The sequence below is a fragment of the Petaurus breviceps genome, unplaced genomic scaffold, assembly GCF_028583685.1.
Source record: "Petaurus breviceps papuanus isolate PSGF00001 unplaced genomic scaffold, PetGlider_PUasm1.0 90639, whole genome shotgun sequence".
Classification (NCBI taxonomy): Eukaryota; Metazoa; Chordata; class Mammalia; order Diprotodontia; family Petauridae; genus Petaurus; species Petaurus breviceps.
This window is the reverse complement of record NW_027187296.1, coordinates 4,566,395-4,592,120: the sequence shown is the minus strand read 5'-3', so window position 1 is coordinate 4,592,120 and position 25,726 is coordinate 4,566,395. Positions and strand designations below refer to the sequence as shown.

The 25,726-nt window shown below is 37.5% G+C and overlaps 1 protein-coding gene and 1 pseudogene across 1 annotated transcript in view; both read right to left on the bottom strand.

Moving 5' to 3' along the window:
- Positions 1-25,726, bottom strand: part of TRPC4 (transient receptor potential cation channel subfamily C member 4) — a 282,270-nt gene that overhangs the window by 160,088 nt on the left and 96,456 nt on the right. The window lies entirely within an intron of this gene.
- On the bottom strand, positions 7,247-9,541 carry LOC138143423 (polyadenylate-binding protein 4 pseudogene; annotated as a pseudogene).

Sequence of the window (25,726 nt, the reverse complement as noted above, 5' to 3'; positions counted from 1 at the left end):
TCTATCTATCTATCTATCTATCTATCTATCTATCTATCTATCTATCTATCTATCTATCTATCTACTGCTTTGACTATTCCCTATTGATGGGAACTCTCACAATTTTCAGTTCTTTGCCACAATTAAATTAGCCACTCTAAACACTTTTTTTTGCATCATTAGAACTTATTTTGCAGACCCTTCCCCTGATGATCCCTTCTCCTTTATCTTATTTGCTTCCTATTTCCCTACTGTATGAAATATATTTCTGTATTCAATTGTGTTTGTGTATTTTTTTCAACCTTTGATCAGTTCAGGTGACAACAGATTTTCAGGAAGAATTATCGTCTGCTCTCCCTACCATTAACAATTTGTTTGTGTAAATTTCTCCTCTTATACTCCAATTGTGAGACAATTTCTCACAAGCATGTTTCCACACCCTCTCTTTTCATTCTTACTTAAAAATAAAAAAATAGATAATTTATGTATATTTATGTATAATATATATTTATATATAAACATTTATATAGCATTTCCTATGCACCAGGGCTGTACTAAGACCTTTCCAACTTACATCTTATTTGATCCTGAGAACTACACTGTGAGGTAGGTGCTCTTATTATCTCCATTTTATAGATGAGGAAACTGAGGCAAACAGAGGTTAAATGATCTAGGATCACACAGTTTATAAGTATTCAAGAATGTATTCAAACTCAGGTCTTCCTGACTCCAAGTCCAGTGGGTGTTCTATCCACTACATCACTTAGCTACCTCAAGATATAGCAGCCACTCCCAGGCCCTCAATCTGATTAGATCCATGTGAACTCTCTGACATCTGATAGCATCTGTGACATCTCTATGACATCTGATGATGATAGGCTTCTGAGAGTCATGTGGATCATCTCCCCATATTATAATGTAAACATAATATCCTTGTTTATTCCTTTATTATTGTTGGTTCATATTTCCTTTTTATGTTTCTCAACTAATATTTATCTTCTCTGTTTCTACACAGCTTTGGTCCAATCATCAAAAATGCTCCAAAGTCCTCTTTTTCATTAAAGGTCCTTCCCTTTCCACCCCAGGATTATACAGTTATTTCTGGTCAAATTATTCTTGGCTGAAAGTCTATAACCTTTGCCTCTGGAATATCACATTTCAAACTACCTTTCTAGTGGTAGTTTATAATTTGTATGTGATCCTGACCATGATTCCTTGCTACTTGAATTGTTTCTCACTAATTGAAGTACTTTTCTTTAACCTAGAGTCTCTAGATTTTGGCTCTAATGTTCTTGGGAGTTTCCATATTTTTAGGCTTCTTTTTTCTGATTCTAAGAGATCTATGCAATTTCATTTTGTGCTTTCTAGAAATATTATAGCTGGGCCCTTTCTATCATAACTTTCAGTTAGTAAATGGAATAAGCATTTATCAAGCACCTAATTTGCACTAGACATTGTGGTAAATATTTTGCAAAACTCTCATTTTGTTAAATTAATTGAATGACTCTTAAATTATCTGCCTTCAATGCTTTCTAGGTTAGTTGGTTTTGCTATGACATACTTTATGTTTTTTTCTATTTTTTCTCATTCTTTTAACTTTGTTTTAAAGCTTGTCTCATGAAGCCATTAAATTTTATTTGATCTATGCTAATTCTCATGAAGTTTGTTTCTTGGATAAGATTTTTACCTCTTGTGCCAAGTTGTTCATTCTCTTTTAAATTCCTTCTTTCATAGCTCACATTTCTTTTTGAATTTTTCCTCTGGTGGTTTCTTTTCATTTGTAAAAATATTTAAACAATTTTCTTTAAACTCTTGTAAGAATTCTAATTGAACTTATGTCTAAACTATAATTTTGTCTTGAGGGTTTGCTTGTAGATATTTTGGAGTCATTTTCTTCTTTGGGGTTTATGTCCTATAACCATAATACCTTTTTTACGGTGAGATGCTTTGTAGATTTGTTCGTTGCTTGAACCTACTTCCTGATTTTGGACTTGATGTTATAGCCAGGGATTTTACCTTTCTGGAGGGACAGTCTGGGTTGCTCTTGTTTTTGTGCTTTTTTTTGGAGGGGGTAAGATAGGGCAATTGGGGTTAAGTGACTTGCCCAAGGTCACAGGGCTAGTTTTTTTGGGGTGTGAGTTAAGTATCTGAGGTTTGATTTGAACTCAGTTCCTCCTGACTGGTGCTCTATTCCCTTTGCCACCTAGCCACCCCTCTAGGCTGCTTTTGTTGCTGTTTTCTTGATGTATTGGATCTTCGTCACTGTGAGATTGCAGGATTAGCTCTGAGTAGGGACCTAAAAATTTTCAGTGATCTCAAAGTGATGACCCTGGAAAAAAAATCTGATTGTGGTTCCCCTGATCAGCAATCTGCAAGTTCTTGACCTGGGTTTGGTTCTGAGTGATACATCTATAGTGTTGAACTTGGTTGGAATCTCAGTACATTGTTACTAAACTCAATTACTGTACACCAGCTCAAAAGCCCTGTTGGTTCCGAATAACAGAACTATAGGTTCACCTTTGGTATAGGACTCCTGCCCTGGTTACTTCACTTCATGGTTCATACTGTGCTGGAAGCAAGAATGAGGACCTTGCTCTATTCCTGGAGTCATAATCAAATATTCTTACTTTAAAATTCTTGCTTCTGAACATGTTCCTTGTGCAGTACACTATATAAGGCCCATGACTGCTTCTCACCCTGGAACTCCAACCATAGGTACAGGCCCCCTCTACAGTTAGCCCCTAAGTTTGTGACTCAGAAATGACTAATAAGCCATAGAACTACTAGGTTGTGTCTAATCCTATGCCTTGCACAAGACTGGATGCTCTTTCCTAGATTTTCAACATTTTCTTGACCTGTTGCACCTGCTCTGCAATGCCCTGTGCTGGAATTCCTTCTAGCTAAAGCCCCATCTCTAGAATCTACAGATCTTTCTGTTTGTCTTCCTACACCAAGCTAGGTTTGAAAAATGACTAAATGTGATTTTTTTTTCCCCTTGGAGTTTCCAAATAGTATGTTTTCTATTGCATTTACTTTCTAGATCTATTGAGATATCCTGGGGGGGGGGGGAATTGGGGTGGAGGATCAATGTAACAGGGTGGTTTATATGTGATGTTGGCTCTGCCTCCCCACTTTAGAACAAAATTCTTACCCCAAAGAGCTAAAGCATTGATTCACTGGTTTTTTTTACTCCTTCCTTTGCCCCAGTTAATATTCAATTCATCAGAATCCTTCATTTTCAAAGCATTTTGGTTAATTAAATCACATTGTACATTTAAATACACATTGGTCATATGTATACAATGAACTTGAAAAGTTATCTATGATTACAGTCACATTTTGTTCTCTAAATAATAGAAAAGGGGGGCGGCCAGGTAGCACAGCGAGTAAGAGCACCGGCTCCAGTGTTTAGAAGACCTGGAGATCGAATCCCGGGCTCAGACACTTAGCACCCACCCAGAAACACCTGGCCGTGTAACCTTGAGCAAGTTACTTAACCCCAATTGCTTAGGGGCGGCCAGGTGGCTCAGCGAGTAAGAGCACCGGCTCCAGTGTCGGGATGACCTGGATCAAATCCGGGCTCAGATACTCAGCACCACACCCAGAAATAATAACTGGACGTGTAACCTTGAGCAAGTTACTTAACCCCAATTGCTTAAAAAATAAATAAATAATAGAAAAGGGTATTCAAAAGTAGGTGGTAGAAAGTTGGAATTGTATTCCTCCTTCCAAATGCCCTCTCAGGGTTTCTTCTACAGGATTAATTGCTGAGGACCACAGCAACCAGGAGTAAATCTGCCCTATCTCTTATATTTGTCTGAACAGAAATAATGAAGAGAAAGAAGAAGGATTACAGAAAGGATAAAAATATATTCTTCAGCATTGACTTTTGGAATCTCTCTGTGCTGGTGGATAAAAGAAAAATAAAACAGTCCTTAGTAAGCTCCTGACACACGTGGAGAGACAGGAAATTTAGACACCCAATGATTAAATAAAATATGAGGCAATAAATTATTCTCTTGGGCAAATTGTTTAACATTGTTGGGCCAAAGTTAGGTAATCTGAAGGCTTTAGAATAGCTGGCCTCTGAGGTACCTCACAGCTTTAACTCTTTGATCCTGTAATCTTATGATTCAGAATTAAGAAAAAAAGTTATAAACATCAAATAGTATATGAGTGAAAGGAAGGTAAGATCATATCAAGGACAGATTGATTAGGGAAGATGGAATTGAGATAGTTGATACTTAAAACATTGATAGAATTTAGACAGAAAGTGAAAATGATGGTGCTAGGGAGGGGGGAAAGATTCTAGAGAGGACAAATGGTATGATCAAAGGCTCAGAAGTAGGAATGGGAATAACCAGCATGGGTAGACTACAGGAAAAATAGTGTGATGGAGCAGAAAGGGTGGTGGACCTGGAGTCAGGAATATTTACATCTTGACTCAAATACATATTGCATTGATGACTTTGGGCAAGCAATAACTTCTCTTGGCCTCAGATTACTCATATATAAAATGAGGAATTCTCAAAAGATCTCTAAAGTCTACGTGTCTTTTGTCTTAGTGATACAACTATTAGACAAAGACATAAAAGAATGAGGAAAATGGCCCATGTATTAAAAAAAGGAATTTTTATAGCACCCTTTATCATAAATAAATTAAAAATTAAATGGGTATACACCTATTGGGGAATGGCTAAACAAATTATATTATATGCATGTAATAGAATTTCATTGAGTGATAAGAAATTATGAAATGGACAGTTTTTGAGGAACCTAGGGAGACTTCTATGAACTGAGGCAAAGTGAATAGAGCAAAATCAGAAGAATGCAAAAGCAATGTTATAAACAAAAATGATTTTGAAAAACTATAAAACTCTGTTAACTGCAATAATAAAATACTGTTCCAGAACACTAAAGATGCAACATGCTACCTATTTCTTGACAAAGTTTTAAGAGAGCACAAAATGTAGAATGATATACATTTTTTGAAATTGATCAATGAGGGAATTTACTTCACTTGACAAACATATTTGTTAGTATATACATGTTTCTTTTGTTCATTTGTGAAGAGAAGGGAACTAGAAGAGAAAATAAATGCTTATTAAATAAAGAAATAATAAAATTAAATTTTAAAAAGAGGGGCTTTTGGGGTGGCTAAGTGGTGCAGTGAATAGATCACTGGCCCTGGAGTCAGGAGGACCTCAGTTCAAATCCGCCTTCAGAAAATCAATATGTACTAGCTGTATGACCTTTAACCCCAATTGCCCTCCTTTACACCTCCAAAAAAGCAAAAAATTAAAGATAATTTAAAAAGAGGGACTTTGACTTAATGGCCTCCAAGTTCCTTTTCAATCGTAAATATAAGAACCTATGATCTCATGAAGTTTGAAGTCTGATGAAGGAGTAATGACACTCTTGTATGATAGGAATAGTTTGAATTCCTTTTTAAATATTTGAAATTATAAAAATAAATAATTCATTCATTACCTATAAAAATTTATGTTCTCTAATATATGTTTATTTCACAGTCAATGTTTTATTTATAAAAGTGAAATATAATATTACATGGACAAACTTTAAATTAAATAGCAAGGCTCTTATAAATGGTAAAAGAAAATGCATATCACGGAATTTAAAGAAAATTCATACACCAAAATCTGTATGCCAAATGTAATATTTTCATAATTATTATCCTGGAATGCCTATGGAAGGCATCTCACAGCTAACTTAGTAAATTCTTGTGCCATGCTATATAAATTTCCCCCCTTGCTGAAAAAGGAGCAAAACCTAAAAAAAATCATGCAAAGGAATTCGATTATAATACTAGGGAGAATCACAGAATTTTGGAGCTGGAAGGAACCTTGAAGATCATCTCTGGTCCAACCCTTCTTTTGTCAGTTGACAGAACCAACTCTCAGATGATCTAAATGATTTGCTAAAAGGTCACTGGTCTTCTGCTTCCCATTGCAATATATGACTAAACCAGCAAAATTCCTCTGTCACATCTTGTTTTGGTGAAGAGGGGCAAACAAAATATGAGGATTCTCCCAAATCTTCATTTTAGCTCCAAACTGTATTTATTATTGATGAACCAAGCATTTTAACAGAGGAATTAACAAGGAGCACATTTAATACTTTATATTTTATTCCTTCCTGTTTTCCATCATTTGGAAGAAGTACAGAAAATCAATTAACCAAAGAACAGGATGATCCTGGTGTTCCCTAGTTACTCCCAAGCCTGCAGATCAGTCTTTTCAATCTCAAGTTTTTCTGATATCCACAAAAGACCAAGCCAGTTTGCTATCAGAACATCACATGGTAGTAGTGAAACACACATAATTTACTTACAATAGAAAAGCAAGACAAAAATGAGGAAAAATCCATAAATATCCAACACTCTTAACAGCTATAGCTCAAGATAAACCCTTCCCAAATTTTCAGATGTGAAGTTTTGAGTCCAAAATAGTCTGTGTCTCAACTTGAAGGAAGCAGGCCATGCTGGGTTAATAAATTGCCTATTTATAAAACCATAAAAGTTTTTGCATTTTGATTCCTGGGTCATAATGCTATTTATCTCTTAAGAGATCAGGAATCTGCCTTCCTTATCCCATTGTGTGAAGGCTGAATTCTTCAGGGACCTGAAGAGAACAGACCATATCCCATGCTGTCATGTATCAGTAGCAGTGCTGAACATCTGAAGCTATTGTATTTCTCTTGCAAGAAAGGAGTGGAAATCTCAGACTGCTCCAGACACCGGGCAGGATATGGTGTACCTTGCTGTCCCCTTCCCCACCATTTCTTATTATGTTTTCCTGGCATTCTGAGTTTTCATTGCAAATTCCTGCCTCATAAATATTTCTGTGGCACTATGTATCTACTCATGTTCTCCCCAGTTAGATAGACTAACTCTGGCTGTTAAAGACTCATGAGAAACCAAAGAAATTCCTTACTAGACTTACATGTAGCAGAAGGAGGAATAGAAAATAAATAAAACACAAAACTGAATAATCTACAAAACTGGATAATCAGCCCCTAATGAGTGAGAATTGGTTCTATTTGAATGGAAAACAAAACAAAACAACTTTCGAATGAAGTTTCTTTTCTTATAAAGTAGATTTGCATTATAGCTTTATGTCACAATTCAGCAAGCATGCAGACCAAGGTTATAATTTATCTAAAGTCACATGGTCATCATTGCATCACAGGATACTTCCCACCTAGGAAGATCTCTACTCCCATGTGTCTCCTTCCTTTGACTGGTCACTTTTTTTTTTTTTGGAAGGTTTTACTTCTTTATTGAGAAACACTTTTCCAGACGCTGTAAATTGGATACTTCAAATAAAACCAATTCCTGATAAAACCAAAACAAAAATAGTGAGAAAAGCTTTTTTTTAAGAGAAAAATAAAATAAAATAAAATTAAAGGATAACAGGGTCCAGGCAACACACAAGAAACCTGCAAATTTTGACCACTGAAAAAACACCTTAGGTTTTTAAGAACTGACCTTTCAAACTGATTTTTCCCAAAGAAAAAACCTCCAGAATGGCAGCAGCTTCTTCTGCCACCTATTGTTCAGTTTGCAGTATCGTGAAGAGGTCTCCACATGCTGAGTGAATGAACATCTAATGAAGGGACTACTTAACTTAAGAGTATCCAGTTTTTCTGGTCTAAGAGGTAGCAGCAACCATGGCCACCTTCTGAGCAGCTTCCTTCTTGGCATGATGGGCTTGTAATACTGCAACTGCTTCTTCCACCTTTGACCGAAGGGATTCTGGAGACTCCAGCATGTGCAGCAGTTCTGAATTATCTATCTCTAGCAGCATACCTGTAATCTTCCCTGATAATTATTGTGCATGGTTTGAATCAATGATAACAAACGCTCTCCCAGCATCTGCTTCTGTTCCTGGGGAGGAGCAGTGGCCAGCATGGAAGCTGTCAGGGGCTCCTGGCCTTGCACATGGACTGCTGGCTGAGGTGTCTGCAAAGGCTGGATAGCTGGATGGGGGCTTCGGACATTTGCAGCATATTTGTAAGGAGGAATAGCTCTAGGTGCAGGGCTAACTACAGAAGGTCTAGGAGATAAATTTTGCACAGCAGTGGGCACCCCCACTCACTGAGGTGTAGTAGGGAGGCCTCGAGAAGCCTGGGCATTACTGGCAGGAGTTAGGTGGCAGAGAGCTGGGCGTGGCCCAGACTGGAGAATGGTATTTGGCACTCCTTGGAAGCCTTGAGGTCTTCCACCTTGCTGCCATTGTGGATTAGGTCTCATCTGGGCTATCTGATTGGGAGCTTAATAAGGAGGTCTATTCTGAGCCTGGGGCATTGCTGGCATGAAGTAGCCCCCAGGAGTTGGCTGAAACTGGTTAATGATTGTCTTGGTAGGGAGGGCTCTCATTCCTGCAATATGCTGCATATACTGATTGGTCAGATGGGCTTTTCTCTCTTCTTTCCTTTGTGCAAGGGCAATGTACAAGGGTTTGGAGCCCAAGATGTGTCCATTCATTTCTGTCACTGCTTTGGTGGCCTCATTTGGTGAAAAGAAGCAGACAAAGCCAAACCCTTTACTCCACCCATCCTCGAGCATCACCTTGGCACTGGTAATTGATCCAAAAGGAGAAAATTCCTTCCTTAATTTTTCATCGTCAATGGTGTCATCCAGGTTCTTAATATAAAGATTCATGCCCTGGTAGTGGCTAATTCTCTCCTGTTTTACCTGTTCAAATTTCTGTTTTAATTCAGCCTGGTGTTCAACTTTTTTTTGTGCCTGGCCTACAAATACCATTTTCCCATTGATGTCTTTTCCATTCATTTCTTCAACTACCTTATTGGCATCCTCATGTTTCTCAAAACTCACAAAACCAAAGCCTTTGTATTTTCCATTAGTCAGTCATCACTTTGACACTCAAGAGTTTTACCATATTTGCTGAAAAGTTCCTTCAGTCTTTCGTTGTCCATGTCATCTCCAAAGTTTTTTTATATAAACGTTGGTGAATTCCTTAGCTTTGGCACCCAGTTCTGCTTCCCGTTCTTTCCTTGACTTGAATCTACCAACAAACACTTTGCGGTTGTTGAGAAGCATGCTGTTCATCTTCTCGATGGCCCTATCTGCAGCATCCTGGATCTCAAAGTGCACAAATGCATAGCCTTTAAAACCATTCTCATCACACACCACCTTGCAGGACAATATGTTTCCAAATGCTGAAAAGGTATCATAAAGTGCCTTGTTGTCTATAGATTTATCCAGGTTTTTAATGAAAACATTCCCAACTCCTAATTTCCTCAATGTGGGATCCCGCTGAGACCACATGATATGGATGGTTTTGCCTTTAATTACATCAAAGTTCATAGTATCCAGGGCATGTTCAGCATCCACCGGCTGCTGGAAGTTGATGTAGGCATAGCCCAGGGAGTGCCTGGTGATCATGTCCCTGCAGACCCATATGGAGAGCACGGGTCCGGCCAGGCTGAACTTCTCCTACAGCATGGCTTCGGTGACATCTGAGTGCAGGTCCCCCATGTACAGGGAGGCCATGGGGTAACTGCTAGCAGCAGCGTTCATCTCCTCACCTCCCAACACCCCGAGCCCAGCCAGGAGGAACTTTTCCTGGGAGCCAGGCAAGGAGAAAAAAAGACAAGACTTTTAAAATTTGGCGGAGGCCAAAATTCAGCTGCAGATGAGGAGCAGGACAAAGTCTGGGCCGAGCATGCAGGGCGGCGGAGACGTCGTCCCGGGGGTCACAGTCGCATGTCCCGAAGGTCACGGCCGCCCAGACGAGCCCAAGATGGGGCTGGAGTAGGCGGCGCAGCATAGCCCGCGCCCTCTCCTTCGGAGGAGGCCCTTCTCTGCAAAGACGAGCTGGCCCGGCTAGGGGGGCACCCCGCAGCCCGAGGACGCCCCGCAGGCGGGCAGTGGCAACTGTCGCTTTCCCCACGAGAGGGGAGAGGAGGCCGAGCTGGGAGCAGAAATCGAGACGGCTACACACGGGGGACAAGCCACGTGGGAGAGAGCGACGGCCTGCGGAGATGGGCAAGGAGCGGAGGGAAGGGGCCGGCACACAGCTCAAGGACACGTGGGGGCCATGGACTGAGGAGGAAAGCGGGGGCGGGGCTGGGGCCGGCTAGGCGCCTGGCCGGAACGGAGGAGGAACACGCGGGGTACGCACACGTCGCGGCCGGGCATGGACAGACCGTAGAGGAGCGGCGACACGTGGGGGCGGGGGTGGGGGGCAGACACGCGGTACCCAAGCGCGGACGGACGGAAGCTACACGAGGCCGGGTGGGCGGAGCGGGGCAAAGGTCGCCTCTCTCGGTGCGGGAGCGCTCAAGCCAAGCCCCCGATCAGGCGGTAGGGGTCTCTCCGAGCCTCCACTTCCGTTCTGCTGCTTTCACTTGGAAGGGTAATTTTTTGTTTGTTTGTTTTTTGGAGGGAGGCCTCGGAGCGCTGAGCCAGGACGCAGGAGCGAGAGCGGAGAGCAGAGAGCGGAGACCGAGAGCGGAGACCGAGAGCGGAGACCGAGAGCGGAGACCGAGACCGACTGGTCACTTCTTGCCAGCACTTCAATTTTAAACGAAGTGCCCACATTCTCTTCTTCATCTCTAGGCTCTACTCCTGATACTCCAAACTTATTTTTCTTCCAGGGCAATCTGATTGCCTGTGCCTCCCCCATTTTTCATCTTTCTCTTATACTCCATTTCCGTACATTAGAATATTAGCTCTTTTAGGGCAGGAAAAGTCTTCCTTTTGATTTGTATTTTTAGCCCTCCATTCAGTGCCTAATACATAGTAAATGCTTAATATATACTTATTGACTTGACATGGTGTCATAATTATACAGGAAAGAGGCACTGTATCTCTGATTTCATTGATAAAAATGAGAAAATCAAATTGATGCTGATTCCATTTTATAATTGATTTCTATTCTGCATCGCTCCCAATGTGCTGGAAAATTGTCTAAGCTATGTTTTTTTTCTTCTTTTTTTGCCTCTGAGTTAAGTTCAGAAGTTCAGCTTTCTTCACTGAGCTAAGTTGTCACATAAATCACCTAAATTCAAAGAATATATTACCTCTACATATCTTACTGACTGTGTATAATTAAAGGAGATCTTTTATCTAGCTAACAAGCCTTGCAAGGTGCAGGTGGGCACGAGGAAATTTGTTATATTTGCAATAATGGCTGTCCTTCAAGAAAGTCTGGACTGTTCTTTAGTCATGGAAATAGACACTACTAATGGGCTTTCTAGAGCAATAAGGTGGAAGAAGAGGTTGTTGCTAGTTTATTTCCCTGACTCCCATCCAATCAAAATATTTTTCATCATTTAGCTACTTCAAACTTTGTAACCAGTCTTATTGTTTTATGCTTCCTCTTTTTTATTTCCTTATAAGTTCTTAAAACTACATTAAAGCTAGTAAGCCTTAGCTCATGGTCTTTTGATGACTGATGAGTGGGGATACCCTTTTCTTGGTAAATGCTAGCTTTATCAATAAATTGAATGTGCTCAGAACTTCGTGCTTCAATTTACCTTATTTTGTCTGTAATAAAAAGAACTCCTTTGACCAATGGACATCAGCACCTTCTCTGCAATTTATATTTTTAGAGAGTTGCCTAGAACACTCAGAGGTTAAGTGACCTATGCATTCAGGTCATTGTGGCAGTGAGGTTATTTTTCTTATGCTCTATACCATGATGCCTAATTATGAAGCTAGGATGAAGACATGCAATGATTGAGTAATTGTAGCTTTGCCAACACCCAACCATGGAAAGTACATTGGAAGCTGTCACACTCAAACTACATTATCACTAATTTTTGAAGATATGGGGATGTCTTAGCTATTTCACATCAACAAATCTTACTGATTTAACACTAAACACACAACTCTGAGTTTTTAAAGGTGCTTTAAATATGTATCCCCCATTTTAGCAAGTATCCCCCATTCATTGTCCCCTGTTCCAGCCTAGTTCATTTCCCTGTTTCATAGTTTGCCTTCAAACAATTTCTTACATTTCTGCTCTCCCCTGCTGCACTCATCTGCTTTATTACCCATCTTAAATCTAACACTCTGTGTCCAATTATTTCTCCATTATTCTCCATTGAATGCCATATAATTATGCCTTTTTCTGTGTTCTAAAATATCTAGGACACTGTAGGTGTTCACTAGCTATTATATAGAATGATAGTTTTGACTAAACTTTTGCCTGTTGATATAAAGACATTTCCCCCCTTTCCTTCAGATTTAGCCTTTGGAAAAGCTAATGATGATGGGAAATTCTGTATGAACAAACTAGCTGATGAAGACCATACCACAATCAAGAGAAAACCAGCCAAGACAATTTCCTAAAGATGTGATTCTAGGCACATATATGGAAGAGCAAAGCTCTCCTGTTTAAGAATAATGATAATACATGACATTTATGCAGTGTTTTGAAGTTTGCAAAATGCTTTTTCATATTCATTATCTCATTTTTATCTTAAAATAGCCCTGTGAGATAGGTACTGTAGACATTACTATCCTCCGTTTACAAATAGAGAACTGATGCTCACTGAGATTGTGACTTAGTCACATAGCTAAATGACAATCAATCAATCAGGATTTATTTATCCTTACTTTAGCAGGCACAAGGGATGTAAACACTCAAAGAGAGGCAGTCCTTGCCCCTATTCTACTGGAGGACAGAGAAGGGAATTAAAGGGAGGCATCAAAGGTGGTATTTAAATCTAAGCCTTCCTTACTCCAAATCCAGCCTGATGTCTGTTGAGCCATGCTGCCTATGAACCAATAAGAAGGAAAGAAGGAAAGGGGCACAAGCTACCAATAAACAAAAAGAAAAGTAAAAATTATTTGTGACGACACTTGTTAAAATCCTTGAATTCCAATTTCAGCATGGAATTTGGGAAGCCAGAGATAAAGGAGATGAAAGAGTATGAAGACAAAAGGTGCACATAACAGATTTCACTGGTTCTTCCTAAATAATATCAGCATGGTAGCTAAAAGCTTTTATTCTGCCTGGAGAGAGTAAACCAATATTAGCTTTAAGTCTTATTGAGAACTCAGGGCTATCTTAACATGCCATTAGTTTCTGAAACATTAATGTAACCATAGCTTCCAACAACCTAGCATTAGAATGATTGACTTGCATAACAGGTCCATTAATGTATAAGCTGCTTGATTTTCACATAGTTTATCAATGTATTTCATCTTAAAAGTGACTCAGTGCCAGGCTGAGAAACATTTTGAAATTCATGCCATATTAATTTAGCCAAATATAGAAAAGTCCCTTTATCATCAGAACAGTACCTTCCAGAACATTGATGCAAAAATGCTAGGGAGTTGTTTCCTATAGAGACATATTTATCCCTACCATTTGTGAATGCTTAGTCTCTTCAATCAAATATGGATAAAGTTCCTTCTTTACAACAGAATATAACAAATGGTCTGCAAAAGAATCTGCCTGCCATGAATCAGGAACAGAGTTACCATATGTTTATTTAAAATTTACAAAATTCTTTAATTGTAGCTTCATTTCTTTTGCAGTGACTATTTTATAGAGCATGTCCCTGTCTGTTTTTAACTTGAAAGTAAAAATTTGTTCATAGTCAACAAATGCTTATTGCCTACTGACAAAGTATAAAGTTCTGTGCTAGCTTGTAAAGGGGCTAGAAAGAGGAATGAGATAGTTGCAGGCATCAAGGAATAACAGGGATTGAATGACACTTCAGGTACTTGTAGTTAATTGTGTGGCTCTGGGCAAGCCACTTAACCTCTGTACACCTCAATTTCCTCACCTATAAAATGAGGAATTAGGCTTGATCTTTAAGGTCCCTTTCCGATCTAAATCAATGGTTCTATAAGGCATACATTACACACATAAGTGTAGTAAAATTATAATGAGAAAATGAAAACAAATGGACCAAATTCACCTTGAATGGAGAGCAAAACAGACTAATAATTTTACTTTTCAAATGCAGACAGCCAATTGTAACATACAGTGTTCCTCTTCCAACTTCCAACTTACTAATTGGTCATGTTGCAAAAATTTGTAATTCATTTGTTTGGAACTCACTACAAATGTATTTACCAATAGAAAAAGAGTCAGCATACATTAGCCTGAAATTGTAAATGTTTAGAATGAAAAGTATTAGATAAACAATATTGTTGAAATAACTGTAATTTAACAAAAATGGTCAATGATAGTATTGAGAACAGGTTTTTTTTAAATACAAGTACTTGGGTAAAACAAGCATAATCAAGACAGTAAATGAAGAATTCTATGGATATTCAAAAGAAGATTTCTGGGAAATATAGATTATAATACTAGCTATTTTCCTTAATTTAATTTTAATCCTTATGGCTTTTTTTTTTTGAAACATATATATTCCAACTACTATGCACAAAAAGCAGACACATTTAGAGTAGTTTTTCCTCACAAATGGAATGAAAAGAGGGAAAAAAAACTAGAAGGGGGTGAGGAAGAAGAAGAATATTTTTATCTGAGATAAGTGGGTAAGAATTGAAATGAAATGGGAAGTGGGAGAAAAGATTAAAGAAAATACATTTATCTATTTACCTAAAAGGAAAGGTGATAGGACAAAACTTGCAAAACTATATTAGAATCAATGAATCCTGAATTCACCTTCTAGCCCTGACCATTAATGGCTGTGCATTCCCGGACAAGTCATACTTCTCTCAATTTACGTATCTGCAAACTGAGGATAATGATTCTTGAACTTGCTCTGTAAATCTTAATGTACCATATAAATCATGAGGTGATACATATATTACAGATGTTTGTGGTATGATTAACTGAGTTTCAAACAACACAAGCCTGAAGAAAACAGTGAAACAGAACCTATGGCAAGAAGATAGAGAAGTGGAATGTGAGAATGATTAATGATAATAATACCAATAGCAATAGATGGCATTTATATAGTGCTTACTATCTGGGGGCACCAAGCTAAGTATGTTACAATTGTTAACATATTTGATCCTTATAACAACCCAATTATCCCCAGTCTAAAGATGAGAAAACTGAGGAAAATAGAAGTTTAAGTCACTTGCCCAGGGTCACACAGCTAATAGGTGGCTGATGTTAGGTTTAAACTCAGACCTTCCTCACTGTAGGCCCAACATCCAACCCTCTGTAACATCTATTTGCCAGTGAGCAGGAAAAGAGAAGTTCTTCATTTTTGGAACTGTACAAGCAAAACATGAAGATAGAAAAATTAGAAGAAAGTGTAAAATATCTCACTGGAAAAACAACTGACCTAGAGAACAGATCCAGGAGAGAGAACCTAAGAATTATTGGTCTACCAGAAAGCCATGATGAAAAAAGCAGCCTGGACAACATCCTTCAAGAGATTGTCAAAGAAAACTGTCCTGAAGTCCTAGAATCAGAAAGTAAAATAGTTATTGAAAGAATCCACTGGACTCCTCCTGAAAGAGATCCCAAATTGAAAACTCCAAGAAATATAGTAGCCAAATTTAAGAATTTCAGGGTCAAAGAGAAAATACTGCAAGCAGCCAAAAAGAAACAATTCAAATATCATGGAACTACATTCAGGATTGCACAGGACCTAGCAGCTTCTATATTAAAATATCGGAGCATTTGGAATTTGATATTTTGTAAGGCAAAAGAGCTAGGACTGCAACCAAGGATCACCTACCTGACAAAACTGAGCATAATCTTTCAGGTAAGGAGATGGTTATTTAATGAAATAAGGGAGTTCCAAATTTTCCTGATGAAAAAGCCAGAGCCCAATGGAAAATTTGATCTCCAATTACAAGACTCAAGAAAGACATAAAAAGGTAAACAAGGAAAACACATACTCACACACACACATGCACACATGCACACTCATGCACACATGTACATAGCCTGGGATGCAATAAGAACAAACCATTTACATCCCTATATGAGAAGCTGACACTGTCAATATTGAAATATATATGATTGTCACCACCTTTAAAAGAGATATACATAGATAGAGGGTGTGGGTATAAATGAACTAATCTGATGATAAAAAAAACACCTTATTAAGGGGTTCAAAGGGAATGTAATGGGATAAAAGGAAAGGATGAGGCAGAAAAAGGTAAATTATACCAAACAAAGAGTCATAAAGACATACTATAGTAGAGGGGAATGAGAGAGGGAGATGAACATCATTTTAACACTATTCTCATTGGTTGTGGTTCAAAGAGGGAAAACATAGTCAATTAAGTTTAAGATTCTAATGTGAAAATATACAAGAACTCATAATAGAGGGAAAAGAGGGAGGGAGAGGAGCACTGTATGAAATTTATTCTCATTTGTTTGGGGTCAAAGAGCGAATAACATACTCTGATAACATAAAAATCCATTTTGCCCTATAGGCAGTAGGAGGGGTAAGGGGAGGGGGGAGGATAAGAAGTGAGGGAGGTTAGAAGGGAGGGAAATAGTAGTGAGAGGAAAGGGTAGGTAAAGAAGTGGGGGGGAGGGTCACAGGGATGTTATCCTGGGAAGGCAGTGATCAAAAGTAAAACCCTTAAGGAGGGGAAGGGAGAAGGAAGAAACAAAAATTTAAACAAGGGAGGGAATAGGATGGAGGGAAAGAGACATATAGTAATCATTACTGTGAATGTGAATGGGACCAACTCTCCCATAAAAAAGAAGGCAGATAGCAGAATGTATTAAAAAAAATAATCCTGCAATATGCTGTCTACAAGAAACACATCTGAAAAAAGGGGATATGCACAGGATAAAGGTAAAAGACTGGAGTAGAATCTATTATGCTTCAGCTAAAGTAGAAAAAACAGCAGTAGCAATCTTTATCTCAGATAAAGCAAAAGCAAAATTAGATCTAATTAAAAGAGATAGGGAAGGAAACTATGTTCTGCTAAAAGGCAAAGTTGCAGGATAGAAAATAAACCCACATAAATCCTTGGCATTCCTGTATATTTCTAATGAAATCCAACAGCAAGAGATAGAAAGAGAAATCTCATTTAAAGTTACTGTAGACATTATAAAATATCTGGGAATCTACCTGTCAAAACAAACCCAGGACCTATATGATCACAACTACTAAACACTTTTCACACAAAAAGTCAGATGTAACTAAATGGAAAAACATCAATTGCTCATGGCTGGGTCGAGCTAATATAATAAAAATGACAATTTTACCCAAATTAAATTACATATTTAGTGCCACACCAATCAATTTACCAAAAAAATTACTTTATGGAACTAGAAAAAAATAGTAACAAAATTCATTTGGAAGAACAAAACATCTAGAATATCAAGGGAATTAATGAAAAGATATGCTGGGGAAGGTGGTCTAGCTATACCAGATTTTAGTCTGTTTTATAAAGCAGCAGTAATCAAAACTGCTTAGTACTAGCTGAGGAATAGAGCAGTTGATCAATGGAATAGACTGGGAACACGAGACTCAGCAGTCAATGACTATAGTAATCTACTGTTTGATAAATCCAAAGACACTAGTTTTGGGGATAAGAACTCTCTATTTGACAAAAACTGCTGGGAAAACTGGAATATAGTATGGCAGAAACTGGGTATAGACCATTATCTAACACCATATACCAAAATCAAGTTTAAATGGGTGCTAGGTATAAAGGCTGATACTGTAAGACTCCAAAAGACTCAAGATGGAGAGAGATATCTACATTCAGAGAAAGAAGTAGAAAGAACAGAGTTTGAATGCAGATTAAAGCAAACTACCTGCTCTGTCTTTTTGTTTGTTTGTTTGGTTAGTTTGGTTTGGTTTCCTCTTTCCCATCGTTCATTCCATCTGTTACAATCCTTCTTTATAACCTGACTAATATCTAATATGAAACTATTTGCAGATCCTATACTTGATTGTATGCCACCATGGATGGGGGGAGGGGAGGGAGGGTGAGAAAATTTGAAACTCAAGGAATTGTGGAACTGAATCCTGTAAACTAAAAGTAAACAAACAAATTAATAAAGACCAAAAAAGTTAAAAAACAAAACAACGAAAAAATTACTCTTCAAACATAAATGATTGTGGTGATAAGGATGAAAAGAGTGATGCACCTAAAATATCTATATGAACACAAAGGAATAAACCCAGATTTTCAAAGGAAATATGCAAATTATGAAAGAAGTACTACATAATAACATTTCAGTATAAAACAGAAGCACAAATCTATAAGGATAGTCTTTTATTTACCCAAGGGCCTTTTAACATAATTTTATTGTCCTTCTCATTAAGGTCCTTTTTAATGCTCTGCTTCCTTTGTGTTCATTTAGTTATATATGCCTCAGTGATGTTAGAGTGAGATTCAAGCAAAGCAATTTTGAGGCAATAAAATACAGAAATGTTGAAGTTTTGCTCATCTTTGACTGGTTCCTTTTTCAGTGCTTTATTTTTTAATTTTTCAACTACATGTAAAAATAGTTTCGTGTGTTCAATATTTATAAGATTTTGAGTTTCAATTTTTTTCTCCCACCCTCTCTTGTACCACTTCTCAACATGACATGCAATGTGATATAGGCTATACATGGACAATCCTATTAGACATATTTCCACATTAGTCATGTTGTAAAGAAAGAATCAGAATAAAAGGGAATAACCATGGGAAAGAAAAAAAATAAAATAGTATGCTCCAATCGGCATTCAGACTCCATAGTTCTTTCTTTGAATGTGGGTAGCATTTCCCATTGTGAGTCTTTTGGAATTGTCTTAGATGATTGTGTTGCTGAGAAGAGTTAAGTCTATCAAAGTTGGTCAGCCCACAGTGTTGCTGTTACTCTGTGTTCTCTTGGTTCTTGACTCGTTCTTGATAACCATTTTTAAAAATCAAAATTCAAGAATGGGAGCTACTAAATCTAAATTCTCATAGGGAGAGCCAATCTTAGTTTTATGTAGCTATGATAAGCAATTGAATTTAGCCTCCATATAGGAAACCCACTTCCTAGAATTTTTATGCAAAGAGACTTTCCTTCTGTCATCATAATTAATTAGAGAATGCCTTGAAAGGAAATGTCCTTTTGCCCTAACATTATTTGGACCAAACATATGCCATAATAAGATGCCTCACTATTTATATTTCCTCTAAACCTAATTTATTTCAAAGACTTCTGTAATTATTGGGAGCACAACATCTATTGTTCAGAGATTTCAAATTTATAAACAGTATCAACAACCTATTTGAGGACATGTTAGTTAACACAGAACATTACCACTTGTCTCAACACTACAATTTGTGTGAGCTGTAAGATGATATGGTGGAGAAATGTTTTGTATACAGAGATCACAATGAAAACTTCCAGCAGCATTTCAGAAGTTTTCAAAATGGAACTTAATGGTTCTTAACAACACTTCCAGTAAAAGATGCATAAATTCTGGGGGAAAAAGTTGAATGTTAAGTCTTCTTGTACTTTGCCTTTTGTGAACCTCATCTGGAATATTAAGTTCAGTTCTGGATAGTATATTTTTAAGGAGTGTATTGATAAGTCAGAAAGTTCACAGAGGAGGGTCTTTTTTTGAGATTTTGAGTCAACGTGAGATGAGGAGCAACTGAAAGAACTGAGGATGGTTAGCCTGAAGAATAGCATCAAGATCCCCTCAAGTGACAAATACAGTTTTAGGAATACTTGTGGAATAACCAAGACATTCTTAAGTAGTAAAAATCTTCAATGCAGTTTATATATATATATATATGTATATATATATATATATATACATACACACATATGTATATGCATATATACACAATTATATATATAATTGACATTTGAAATTTATTGGATAATTTTCTCTTTTATTTGATTATTATCGAATACAGAATTTTCATGCTAATTTTAATAAGACATTGTTTTCAATAAAAACTATTACAATAAGTAATTTATAATTTTATAAATAATAAAACTGGACAGTGTCCACAATAGCCATCTAATTTCACTTTCACTCATAGCCTGGACCCCTAGTGGGTGGCTACTACTGTCATAGGTTTTATAGGTAGGTCTGTGGGTGATTACTCTAATATTACCCTTCACAGGTCCCCAACAATATCCTTTGTATTAACAATAACCCATAACCTATTGGTATAGGACTCTCTCCTTATTGGTAGAGTTGAATGCCCTGCCTAGTGTGAGGAGTTGGGTGGGGTTAAAGAAATGAGAGCATTCCAAGCTTCACCAGTCCTCCCTGGATGTACCTTTGATAAGCACAGGTTGGAAAGCTTATTGGATCTACTCCCTGCCCCCATAGTTCTCTATCAGTGAAATTAGTACTTAGGTACAGGCATTTTATGAACTTTTGACTCTATATAAAGACAAAAGCAGTCTCTTAAAGTTAACTCTTTAAGCTATGCTATTAGGCAAAAAAAAAAAAAATGGCATTGAGAGAAGTCTCTTTCACTACTAACAAGCTCTTACCTAAGAATTCATTACCATAGAATCCCAGAGTTGAAGGGGAACCATTAATGAATAATCATGTCCTCTACAATCTAGATAGTGGTCACCCAGCCTTCACATGAAGACCTCAAAAGAAGTGAAACATGATAATTCAAGAGGAACCTTATTCCATTTTAAGACAGTTTTAAATGTTAGTGCTTATCTTATATGAAGTTGAAATCTCCTGGAATTTTCAACTGTCCCTAATTCAGCCTTCTAAAGCCAAGCAGAAAAGAAAAAGAAAAAAATTTAAATCCATCTTCCATGGGAAAGCACTTCAAATACTTGAAGACAGCTATTATACTTTTCCTACATCTCTTTTCCCAGTCTTCTCTCTTCTAGGGTACCATAGCTATTTTTTATTTTCTAAATGAGCTAAAGCAAATCATTGGCAATATGGACAATTGATAATGAAATAACTATCAAAATCTGTTGACATTTTAATTTCTTCTAAATAATTTCTTCAAAAATAACAATTACAATGCTAATCTATCAATAGATAAAGCCAAGAATCTCAGAAGGTACGTTCATACAGAAAGGGTGCTTAATTTGCACTGATTTATCTATACTTATCTATATTTTCTGCTTGTTGTGCTCATAGCTGAAAATCAATATTTGTTGGGTGACATTTTGAGCATGTGCTCTGGGCGTGGAACATCACAGAAAGAAATAGTGCAGATTCAGTGATTAAATTTCATTACTTCTTTTCCCTAACAACATCAGCAATCAGGCCACCTAATTTTAACAGGCGATTAAACAGGTTTTTTTTTTTAACAGGAATTAAGGAAAAACTGGTGACCATGAAATAGCATAAGACTTTATATAATTTTAATTTCATCTCAACTTGGCAAATAGTTATTCAATTGAATCATAATCAAAATTAAAATTATGTTGCACAGACCCTAGGACCATGGGAATGTGGGAGGGTAAAATTCAGTGTCATAAGTGAAGTATTTCTGGATAATCAGGGAATCTACAAGACAGATTTTGGCAACTGATAAATGTGGGAAGAAAAAAGAAAAAAAGAAACAGGCTAGACTGTGTAAGTGTGTCTATGTTAATGCTAGAAAAAGAAAAATACAAAAACAAAATAGAGCACTTAGAACACTTTGTATACACTTTTAACTTTTGAAAGGACACCATATCTCACAAAAAAAATGTTGAATACAGGTGATTGAACTAGATGCAATTGGAATTTAAAAAATCTCTCTTCATCTTTTCTTTCATTAACTATTGGGAGAAAATATGTATCTTTTCTCCATACAATGATGATGGACCTCCAGGGTTAGAAAGAAAAAAAGCAAAACCACAGGAGTTTTATCAGTATTAGTTTTTTAAAAAGAAAAATTTTATATTTTTAATACTTCTCCTTTGAGAAGTAGAGGAGGAACTGAGATAATAATACTCCAAATTCAGCTGTTGACAGAATAGACTTAATTGGAAATGAAAAGTGAACGAATGAATGAACATTTATTAAGTGCTTTCTACATTCTGGAAGCTGTGCTAAATTCTGGGAATCCACATACAAAAGAGAGACATTGTAATGTTAACTCTGTAAGGAACTTACATCTTAACAGGGGAAGATGGAATAAAAAGGAGAGCAGTGGCCAGGGATAGGTGATGTCAGAAGGATGGAGAGATGTTACAAGATGAACTTTTAGGTCACATGCCCAACAAGATGAAGGAATAGATATTTTCTTCAATTGTCATGACCTCTCATAGCTCATGAAAATAAGAATTATGCACCAGAAATAAAACAATTTCAGCTCTCTACATATTCCCAAACATCAAGAACCAAACTATGTAAAAACTTGATGAACTTATAACTGAGAATGCAAATCCTTAAGCCCTAATATGTTCTTTCCCATTCGTGATGCTCTGAGGAGCTGAAAGGCACAAGCTTTTTTTATGGCTTTGCAGTAGAACTAACTCACCTGGGTACTTCATTGCCTCCTCTCTCCCCTAGTACCTCCATGATACAGAAAAAGAAATTTACTGAGGCTGTGACAGAAGCAAGGAACAGTAGATCACCAACAAAGTTGGGCCAGAGAACTGAGAAATAGAAGGAACTGAGACAGGACATTGTGATTTGGGGGAAGAGGTAAAAGTTTTCAGGGCCAGGTGGCTTTTCACTAACCCTGAAAGTGTCCATCATCCAGCTGGGGCCAATTCTGTTCCCCTACATATAGTGACCTTTTTGAATACCATTAAAAAGTATCTATGCAAAACTAAAAGCAAACATCATATGCCATGGAGATACAATAGAAACTTTTTCAGTGAATATAAGAGTAAAGTAAGGATATCCATTCTCCCCACTATTATTTAATATAATTCTCAAAATTTCAGCAATAGTAATGAGACAAAAGAAAGAAATTAATGTGATAGGGATAAGTGAAGAAGAGTTAAAACTACTGATGGGGTGCTTGGGATCTATGTTTGTAACATCAGTCTGTAAAACTTTGTAACATCAATTTGTAAAACCAGTCTGTAAAATCACCTTCCCTTTCCCAGCCTCAAACTCTGCCCCTTCCCCCTTTCCCCACTCTGCCTAGGCAACAACTTGTGATTTCTTTGTCCTAGCATAATCTCCTCATGTCTCCTCTGGTCTGGCCCAAATCTCATCTCCAAGTTAAACTATCTATGCACTGAAGTCACAAGTTCCTCTCAGTCAGCCCTAACTTTTATCTATGCACTGAGGTCCCTTACATCCATCCAGTCAGTCCTGACAATGGCAGCCCTACCCTTTAAAAGTAAAAGCCTGTACCCCTCTCACTTGCAGGTCCCCTAAGGATCCTTGCCCATTGTAAAGTGTAAAATAAACTTTTTCAACTCTCACTCCAATTAAGCCTGAGACTTTGAATTCTTTCCAGATGCTATTTCAGGTTTTCTGGTCTTAGATAAGATCAGAGTTCCTGCAGAAACGAATAGCCATCCCTCATCACTACCACTATTTGCTGTTGGTAGGGTGGGTTACTTGGGAAATCCTAAGGAATCAACAAAGATAATAGACAAAGATAATATGCAAACAAAGGCTCATCAGAGTAGCAAACCACAAAATAAACTGAAAAATTAATTGCATTTATATATAACAATAACAAAATTAAGTAAATAATAGAGACTGAAGTGGAATTCCAAATAACTATAAAATACATAAAGTGTCTGGGGATCAATCTACTAAAGTACATATAAAAGACTTAAATAAAATCAAATACAGAGTTCTCCTTCAAGAAATAAAGAACAATTTTATAGCTTGAGGAATTTTCAGTGCTCATGGATGGGCCATGGCAATAAAATAAAAATAACAATATTCCCAGTGATGTCATAGGACTGTCTGCTTTCCAGAAGCAATGGTAGCAATTATTTGGTTACTGTTCCTAAAGCAAGAGGTAGAAATTTAGAGGAAGGTGGAGGTCATGAGTGGCATGGCAGGAAGATGGCATGATAGAATTTCTGGGGCAGCTAAATGTAATGATTTCTTACTAATCAGCTAGCCCCTTAGTGAGAGCTGGAAATCCAGTTGAGATTTTGTATGGTAGAGCAAGAGCTGTGGAATGACAGGAATATAGCTATTTATTTTTTAGAGCTGCCAAATCAAGGGCAGAGTACTTAATGTGGGAAAGAAAACTGTCTTTAAATATTTGAATGGATTATGTAGATCTGGCCCTCAGTCTAGGACAGAGCTAAGAGGGTTGGATAAAAATTGCAGAAAGGCAGATAAGGACCCTGTGGAAGCAATTGCTGCCCAACAATGAGAACTACTCAAAGAAAGGAAAAGATAATTAGTTTTCTTTCATTTGAAGACCTTTCAAGTCTTCAAGCAAAGACTGTGAAATACCTCTGTATCTCTGGCTCAAGGAAGATGGAAAGTCAGACTGAACCTAGCCACAATTCTAAAACAAAAGATGACCTCTTTCTGAACATGATAAAATAAATCACCTATAGTCTACCATTTATAATACATTCTAAAACGTGAACCTTCTAAACATGGAGGGGAAAGAAATCTCTTCTAATCCTGTCATTTTCTATCTTTATAGTAGGTCTTACATTGGATTCAGTGAATCACTACTATACATAGTGACCTAGAGAGCCATTTCCAACACCTTTCCCTAGATCTCTTGGTGCAATAAATCAATGCTAGAATAGAGTTTAGGGGCTATCATTTCATGCGCAAAATATCTGGAAGCAATTGTGCCTGGTTCTACTCTTTCACTTGATGCTATTTTCCCACATTGATATGCCAAGGATTGGGGAAGGAGGAGATAGGGATAGGAACTCTGGCATGAAACTGTGATTTAATTGATATGTGAAATTCTCTAGATGAGAACATTTCTTCTACCAATATAGGTTGGCACATCCTCTGCAACATCTCTAAAATATATCCCCTTCTCTCCATTCACACAACTGTCACCCTGGTATAGATACACATTGCCCTCTTACCTAGATTACTGTCAGGGACAAGTAGGTAGCACAGTGGATAGAGTGCTGGGCCTAGAGTCAGAAAGACTCATTGTCCTGAGTTCAAAATTCAGACACTTACCAGCTATGTGATCCTGGGCAAGTCACTTAACTGTGCTTGCCTCAGTTTGCTCTTCTGTAAAAGTGAGCTAGAGAAGAAAGTGGTAAACCACTCCAGCATCTTTGATAAGAAACCCGCAAATGGGATCATGAAGAGTTATGCATCACTGAAACCACTGAACAATGACAACAGATTATTTTTAAAGGTGGTTGATCTCCTTGTCTCAAGTCTTTCCTCAATCCAATCCAAACTCCACTTTGATGCCAAAATGATTTTGCCAAAGTGAAAGTCTTACCATGTCACCACCTTCTCCCTTCCCATTCAATTAATTTCAGTGGCTCCCAGATAATTTCCAGAATCAGATATGAAATATTCTCTTTGGCTTTAAAAGCCCTTTATAATCTTGCCCTTTTCTACCTTTCCAGTCTTCTTATTCTTTACTTCCTTCCCTGTATTCCATCAAGTGACACTGGTTTTGGTCGTCATATTTCCCAGTTCTTTGCCTTTTCACTGACTTGACTTCTAGCAATAGTATACTCTCCCTCCTCACCTCCCTGCTTCCTGGGCTCCCTTCAAGACCTTCAAGACCTCCCACTTTCTGTAGAAGCCTTCCCATTTCCTTTACCCACCCACCCACCCACCCACCCAATGCCTTCCTTCTGAGATTTCCTTCTACTTCCATTGTTTATACTTAGTATGTACTTTTTAAAAATGCTGTCTCTCCCATTAGACTCATGCTCCTCAATGGCACAATATGTTAATCTAAGGATCAAAATAGTTTGGGAAGCATGGTTGTAATGAGTAGAAAAAAAGAAAGGAA